We start from the raw sequence: 8,764 nt of genomic DNA, 5'->3' as shown, positions 1-8,764 counted from the left end.
TTTTGTGAGTCATCAGCAAGAAGGAGTTTCATAAAGGTTTGTGTAAAGTTTGTCGCAACTCACTAAGTGCTCTCACCCTCAATTACTGGATGAATTAAGTCCGCAAATTTGCGCGATGTGAGCTACATTACTTTTGCACCTACACCTGTGCCCCTTTGATAGGTAGGTGGTTCTTACCCCTCACAGCAATTATTCTCACACAGTAAGTGATATGTGTACCAATTGTTAGTGAGATTGATCAATTGGTTTAGGAGGAGCTGTAGAACATACATACATCTGATTTTATAAAATGTATTGACTACAGAATGAGAGGAAAGAAACAAAAGGCAAACCAAAACACTTTATGTATGAATTTTATTTAAAAAAATTACAAGTAGGTTGTATTTGTGGTTACTGCCAAATTTTTGTAATTTTTAACCATTTATGAGAAAGTGAGGAAGCCCCAAATATCACCTACTACTAGGGAAAAAATCCATTTAAATTCAGTGAACACAACTGACTGAAAAAACAGGTAAATTTTAGATTTAACTGAATGTGAAAATGGTTTAAAACCAGCTAAATTATAAATTTAACCAAATATGAAGATTATTAGAATCTGTTAATTAGAAATTTTGTTCATAACGTTTTTTTTAAATATACACTTTAGAAACAGAAACCTAATAAAAAATACTCACTTTTTCATTTTTCAAAATTCTAATAAATTTTTAACCAATACATTAGCTTCCCAAAACTAACGTTCAAATACTCACAACCTAGATAAGAACATCAGTTTTTTCATTTTTAAAAAATCAAATTATCTTTTTATCTTTAAATTAGCTTCCCAAATCAAGTATTCAAATATCCACAGCCTTGACAAAGAATAATGATAGATAATGATAGAAGCTGAAGAAATGAATTAAAATGCGTGTGATGCCTGGGACTTGAACTCAGACCTCCTTTCATTTTTAAAAATATAGTAAATATTTTATCTTATAAATTAGCTCCCAAAATATATTATTCAAATAGTCACATCCTGATTAAAAATAATCGTAGATAATGACAGAAGCTGAAGAAATGAATTAAAATTTATTCCATAGTTGGGAGTTGTAATGGTACTTGAATTACGTAACCATTATGGTACCTCACCTGAACCTCTCGATACCAGTAATATTCTACTGTATTTCTGTTAACTACTTAACATATTTCAGAGACAACATTCAGATTTGATTTCACTTTTGATACATCGATATGTTTATATTGCAATGATATTATTCTTATGTGAATTCTTTCTTTTGTCACTATGATCTTTGACGTACTTGTAACTCTGATTTTTGGGCGTGTAAGCAATTGTTAGTTAGTTGTTAAGTTGTTAGAGAGTCGGACCTTGAAAAAGTCAAGTGTTAGATGTCATATTGGAAAGACGCATAATGTAGTTAGCTTATAAAATGTGAACTTTAACAGTGACTGTGAGGAAGATGTTTTCAAGTATGTTTTGTACTGTGAAGTGATGTTTTGTGTTTACGTGCTGTTGCAATAAAAGCAATTAAAAGAAGTGTAACTTAAATTTAGAGTGCTGATTATTTTTTTACATCACCATTGTTCAGCAAAAGTGTAATTTTCAAGAATAGTTTGTGAAGCGCATCTACAAAACTTTTGAATATAGCAGGAAAAACCTAGGCCTCTTTGCATCCGAGCTTGGAATCATAACCACCTAGATTTTCTCGACTGAGCCATGATTTTACGACGAGACCAGTGTGGGAAACACAAAAAGATGAGTGCCTAGTTTTTTCATTATTACATGAAATGACTATTAACTGTGATCTAATGACACCTGCCACATAATATACCTGTTGTTGCCCGATAATGCAGTATTTAGCAGTGTGAGCAACACCACAATCATTATTAAAATTTTGCTCTTTGTTGTGGTAGGGTTGTTAGAGGGTCGAGCCCAGGCCACCTTCCATTTTTAAAAATGAAGTAATTTTTTTATCTTGTAAATAAGAACCAATAAAATACGACTAATAGGTGTGATGAATTTAAATCTGACAAAAATATTTTTGTTGAAATACCAAAAGACAAACAGGTTAAATGTAATATGTGCAAGAATGATTTTAAACAGTCTATAAATACAGATCATTTGAGAAGTTTAAAATATAACAATATTACTGTTTATATTCAATGGCTTCATGGAGAAGAATTATGCAAATCTGAATATAATTACCAGGGAAATGATATAGATATTTGGGAAGAAAGTGCGAAGAAAACTCTCTCTTGCCGATGACTGTAAAAAAGATTGTTAATTATTAACTTTATGAATATCGTTATTATTTACTGGCATATTATAATTTACCATTAAATCATTTACCAAAAATATTAAACAGTACAGGTTACCCAATACAAATTTACCGAAAGTATCACAAAATTGTACTCATGCATATACATTATTTTTGATACTTTCTTACTCAATAACCCAAGAAATATAAGCATGAAACTTAAAAATTTTATAAAGACAAAATTTTTCATATTGTATAAAAATCCTCAGATTGTATTCATTAAAAGTAGCACATAATGTCATAGTAGTTTTGGTGTTGTTACAGTATTTTCTCTTTGACTCATATTATAAATAGGATAATTTGTGATAAAATTATATAGATTTATATCAGTATCTTCTCTTAATTGGGTTACATGTTTAAAATCACTTATAGGATTCTAAAATGTTATTTCTTGGATGTATCTTCCATATTTCTTGAGAGAAAATTTCATTCCTTCCATTTTTAAAATAAATATTGTGTAATTTGACATTCTGAAATAATGTAGAATCAACCAACTACTTGTTTTTTTCTATTAGTTAGAAAAACAACAAAATTAAAATAAGGCATATCAAACGCTCTTGAATTATAACTTCATTATCCAAAAAACTTCTTTATAATCTTTAAAAATCCCCCTAATATTTCTGAAACATAAATAACTTCATGTTTCTACTTCTTATTTTACTGTCATTAAGTATATATCATTCTACATAAATTTTATCAGAAAGAGACTAACTTACGTTTAATGAAACTGGTGAAGAAATAAACAATTATTATTAGATTTTACACCATATATAGGGTACTCTGAACCATCATCCTGAATAATTTTTGAACTCATATATAATTCAGTAGGATTTTGATGAACCCAGCCATCGCCAATATTTACATTAATTTCAATGCTGAATAATTTTAATTTTTTCATTTATTGGAAAAAGCATAAATATTTATAGTTGTCAATCTTGTTCGTTTATACACACAAAAATGTATTTCTAAAGATCAAAAATTTTTCAATTCATTTCTAAATTAACTGTTATATTAGCAACATTAAAATCTATCAAGTTCTTATTTTCATCAATAATATTTGCTTCTAAATCCTGAATTCTTATATCACAAATTCGATACCTTATGTCATAAATTATACGAGCAGCAAAGTCTAAATTAGGTTTAAAAGAACAAAGAATGTTACTATCCTGATGAAAATATTTATATTTTTCTAGAAAGCGCTCATCAGTTAAATTAAAATTTATATTTATTAGTTCAAATGCTACAGTTATTAGCAATAGCTTTTTATTAGCTTCAGTAATTTGATTATTAAGGTCTACAACTTCTCCAACATCATTTTTTCTATCTGTATATAGAGTAGGGCAAATAAAAATTGCCTGGATAAGTGTGTACAATTGGACATGATTGTATGCATATAACCATACCCCATGACATGCACATCATGTATACATCCACCATATGATCCACACTAATCAGTGTGTAATGTGGGCTGCGGCACTGTCAGTGATGCGGCGCAAAGCAGATGATACTCACAGCAGAGTAGTGGATGTCCTTTGTGGAAAGTTACGTGACAATAAAGTCATGAAAAATATGTGCTCAGTTGTTGGCTGAGAAGTTTAATGGTGTCAATGTGCCAGCAAAGAATGCCATCCAACACTTAGTCCAAAAATGGTGTCATACAGGATCTGTCCTGAACAGGCACAAATAATTCTGAAACGTGCCCACACACCAGGAAATGCGCAGTTAGCCAGAAAATGCTTCATAGTCCTACTAAATGAATCCAATGCCTGTCTCAGGAGACCGACATGCAGGTGAATACTCCACCTGGACCTGTGCATGCATCCCTTTCAGGGGTCTGTTGCTCATGCATTATCACCAGCAAATGCTCGTCAGTGCCTCTTATTTTGTGAGTGGCTATTCACTGAGATAACACTGAATGGCTCTGAGATGGATCTGTTCGTTACGTCTGATGGCACCTGGTCTTATAGCAATGGTTGTGTCACCCAGAGAATCATAGGTGCTGGGCAGCAGAAAATCCATGTAACTTCCACGAAACACCACTGCATGATCAGAAAGTTGGGATTTTGCTAGCAGTGTCTACACACAGCATTATCGTTCCCTTCTTCTTTCATCAGATACTGACATTGCCAACATTCTGAAACTATACGTGGCAGCTTTAATGGAGGAGGAAAAGATCTACAGCTACTTCCAACAAGCTGAACCAACTGCTCATACAGCCAGAGAAGCCTTGGAGCATATTTACACAATCTTCATTCCTGACAGATGTTATCAGAGGTCAGCCTGGTCGTCGCCCTAGCTGGCCATCAACATCACCTAAACTGTTAATGTGTGATTACTTTATGCAGGGAGCCCTCAAGTCTAAGGTTTATCGTAACAACCCTCTTAGTCTTCAAGAACTGCAGCTGAACATTTCAGGTGGGACTGCAGCAATTTCAGCAGTCTTGCTTCGATCTACTTTCAGCAACTTGCTGACCAGGGTCCAAGACTGCCAAGAGGTGAGTGGTGGCCACTATCAACATTTTCTATAGCCAGGTTAGTACAGTATTTCCTTTCCCCTGCTGTGTTCTGTTATATGGTGGTAATGTTTTCTCTGGGCCTTTTTCATTTTCACCACACTGTATAATGTAACTTCCCTCTATGTAATAAATTTGTTTAAAATTTTATCTTTTTTAATATATCTATTATGTCTTTTAGAATGAATAAATTATTCTAAAGATTCTAAACTGTATTGTGCAGTAGCAGTTATTATCGTTTCTCCATTACAATGTGATTTACTTTTAAGTAATCTTTGGTACTGAAAAAGTTGTAAAGACCCAACTACTGCAACATTTTTATAAATATTTCTCATAGGAAAAGGTAATAATTATTTGAGAACTGATGAACTACTTTTTGCTTGAAACAAGTGCCTAATTAATATTACTAAAAGATATTTAACATCAATAAAAATAATGAATAAAAATAAAAGTGAGAGGAAACAAAAACTAAGAGTTCCAGAAAAGGAATTAGGAAATAAGCACGGTTAACTTTTATTAAATTCTGTTTGACATTCCATAATAGGGCCAAATGGTTGTGGTAAAACAACATTAGTGGATGATCATCATGTTTTGATATCAGGATAGTAAAATTTAGATAAAATTAATGTTTTATATATTCATTATAAAAGTTTATATGAACCAAAACATCAAGAATTTGTGGAATTGAGTAAAAAAGGTAAATAACGTAACTGGAGACTTTGACTCTCTTATATTTACTGAAAATAATAGACTATACCAGTAGATACATGTGAAAATAATTCAGTTGCTTTATTTTATGATTTTATTCCTGAAAATTGAGATATAGTTAAAGTATATTTGACTACAAGTAGACATAAAGGACTATATTGTTTTTATTTAGCCCAAGCATTTTAAAAACTACCAAAATAATTAATTAGAGATCATCTAAACTTTTAAAATGTTTTCAGACAGTATAATATAAAGTTTAATCATATACACCGTGAGTTTGAAAGAAATATGAAGTTATTAATGGAATAAGGTTAAATTTGGATCTATTACAACAAATACGACAAAAAATCAATGAGTGTAATACAGAAATAAAATTAAACGTTTTTTTAATGGGGTTAAACGTAAACTCTTCGAAAAATAAAAGAGTACAAAAATAAAAAAAACTTTAAAATATAAAAATATAAAGATCAATGTTTTGTTATCTTTAGTAAATGTTAGCGAAATATGACTCTCAAGTTGTTAAAAAAACAAAATGAAGTTAAAAGATAAGGGAAGAATTAAAAGAAGAATTTGAAAATGAATGACACAATTTAGGATGAAATATGAGAAATTTAAAAAAAAAAGATCAAACTGTTATTGATGATATAGAAAAAGCATTAATTCATGGTTTAGGTGAGGGTGTACCGATGGCTATAGAAGAAAATAGAGAAAAATACAAACCAGTGGTATGGTATAATCATCATCAATATTTAGAAAAATTGGCTGGCATATTAACAATTAAAGAATATGATTATACGTTACATGAGTCATAAATACAATATTCAGTGAATAAAAAAGAACAAAATGTTAAAAAATAAACATAAGTGAAAGAATCATGGAAAATATAAACCAAATGAAAATAACAAGTTATGGAATGTTATAAATCTGTTGGAAAATTACCAGTAAAATTTCATGGAGATAAATTAACATAAATGTATACAGTATGGGTATAAAATCAGGATGATAAAATTTTTCATTAAGATGCATTATATTCTGAAACGAATGCAGATAAAATATTATAAAGTAGAAGTATTAAATATACTAATTTGATAAATTAAACTGTTCATATGTATGTACCAAAGTTAGCAGCAGATCTAGTCTCAAGTGTAGATGAAAAAACAGATAAGGCTGCATAAAAATATACCAAAAAGTGAATGTGCTAAATTTGGATGAATGATGTTAGTGACTTAATCGATAGATTAGCTATTGTTCATTGAGAAAAATTAGGAGGAAATGAAAAATATCATAATGAAAGTGCTGGGGTAACAAAAATGTTAACAAATCCATTTAATGATTTTAATATTAATAATCAACAGTTATACCTTATTTAGATTTTTGAAAATTTACCTCATACATTTAGGAAATCATAAATTACTACTGAAATATGTCTTCCTGGTTATAATTATTGTGATTAAGGACCAGAATTAGAATAAAGATTAGCTACAGTTCATCAAGGATTAAATAAAATACATAAAGCTTCCAAAATAACTTAAATTGTTGTAGAGAGCTAATAAACAATTACAAAAATGACATGAAGCAGATAAAGAACTTGAAAATTTCAGAAGGAAGAATGTGTCCTCAGGATTCAACTATAAGTAGAAAATTTGGAGCAACAGCACTAAGAGGAATAACGTTTATATAAAATGAAATTAGGTAGTGATCTTTAGGAAAGTGATTGGGAATAATAAAATTTATAAAATATGACGATTTTAAATAGGATAATTTCAAAACTTTTTAAAGAAGATAATTTCATTACTTTATTAAATATCAAAATTTTGAACCAAATTTCGTTTCATGAAACCCTTAGAAAAGTTTAATCTATATAAGTGAGTAATTTTAGTATAGGATGTTATTTGCTGGTGAGTGACAAATATATACCTAAAGTAATTAAAATTAAACTAAAATACGAACAGTAAAATACTAATAGTAATTTTTAACAGATACTGAAGAAAGGAAGAGACACTAAAAACTGCAGAATATTTTCTTATAACTTTAGGTTTACCTATTGTGAAAAAATTTATTGAACATTTAAAAAGAAGGATTGCTTCTCTTGTTATTGACTGCATTACAAACTTTAGTTGGTGGTTCATTAGCTGGTGGAGCAGTTTCTAACTAATGCAGTAATCAACGATAAAAAAGCCAATAAGGAGTCTAACAAACAAGACTGAGATAATTTGACAATAGAAAGGGAAGGCTCAGGAGTAAAAAGTTTCAAATAAATAATTAAATGCGTGATAAAATTTTGTCAAATTATAAATCAGAAATTCTGTATAATAATTAATGCAAAATCTGTTTTTGATTCATTTGTTGGGAACACACTAAAGGAATTAAGTAGTTGGGTAAAATTATTTATACCACAATGCTGAAACAATACAAAATTTTGATGAGCTTATTTGTTTTAAATGTGAATGTATGTTTTCCCGGCGTATACAGCTGGTGAAGAGTTCTCGGGCTTCCAGCCGGGTGGCGATGTCTTCAAACTGCAACGTTTCGACGAGTGACATACTCATCATCTTCTGGCGAAGTGGAGAAGATGATGAGTATGTCACTCGTCGAAACGTCGCAGTTTGAAGACATCGCCACCTGGCTGGAAGCCCGAGAACTCTTCGCCAGCTTATTTGTTTTTATTTCTGTTACAGAATAATATTATCTAGTTATAAATTTTATGATATTTAAACCAATTGGTGGGCATATTCAGCAACTTCATGAACACAAAATATGGAAGATTTTATATAACAAAGAGGAACCAGATGAAAATTGTAAGAATGATAAATTAGAATATAATAAATTTAGGAGAAAAATAAACAAATATTAGTAGAGATAGAATATGAAAACTAATGAAGAATTATAATCAAAAGTTAGTAAATATGATATAGAAATAAAAGGAAAACAAATTAATAACCAGATTGAAAAATTGATAAACACAATTAGCAACACACTCAAAAACTTAAAAAGAACAAAAATCAAAAATTACTGGAAAATAAATTCAGGAAAAGTAGAATCAAAAATTCATACATGTACAACATAAAAAATAAAATTTCTGATTAGTGCTTATGATAGCATCACAAAACAAAAATAACAAGAAGAATTAATATATCCTTGTAACCACAGAAGATTAAATACTATCTTGACCATGACTTAATTATTATGTTAGTAAGAATTGTAATTAAAAGAATTAAACATTTTCGATAC

The sequence above is a fragment of the Schistocerca americana genome, chromosome X, assembly GCF_021461395.2.
Source record: "Schistocerca americana isolate TAMUIC-IGC-003095 chromosome X, iqSchAmer2.1, whole genome shotgun sequence".
NCBI classification, from domain to species: Eukaryota; Metazoa; Arthropoda; class Insecta; order Orthoptera; family Acrididae; genus Schistocerca; species Schistocerca americana.
This window is presented reverse-complemented; position numbering follows the sequence as displayed.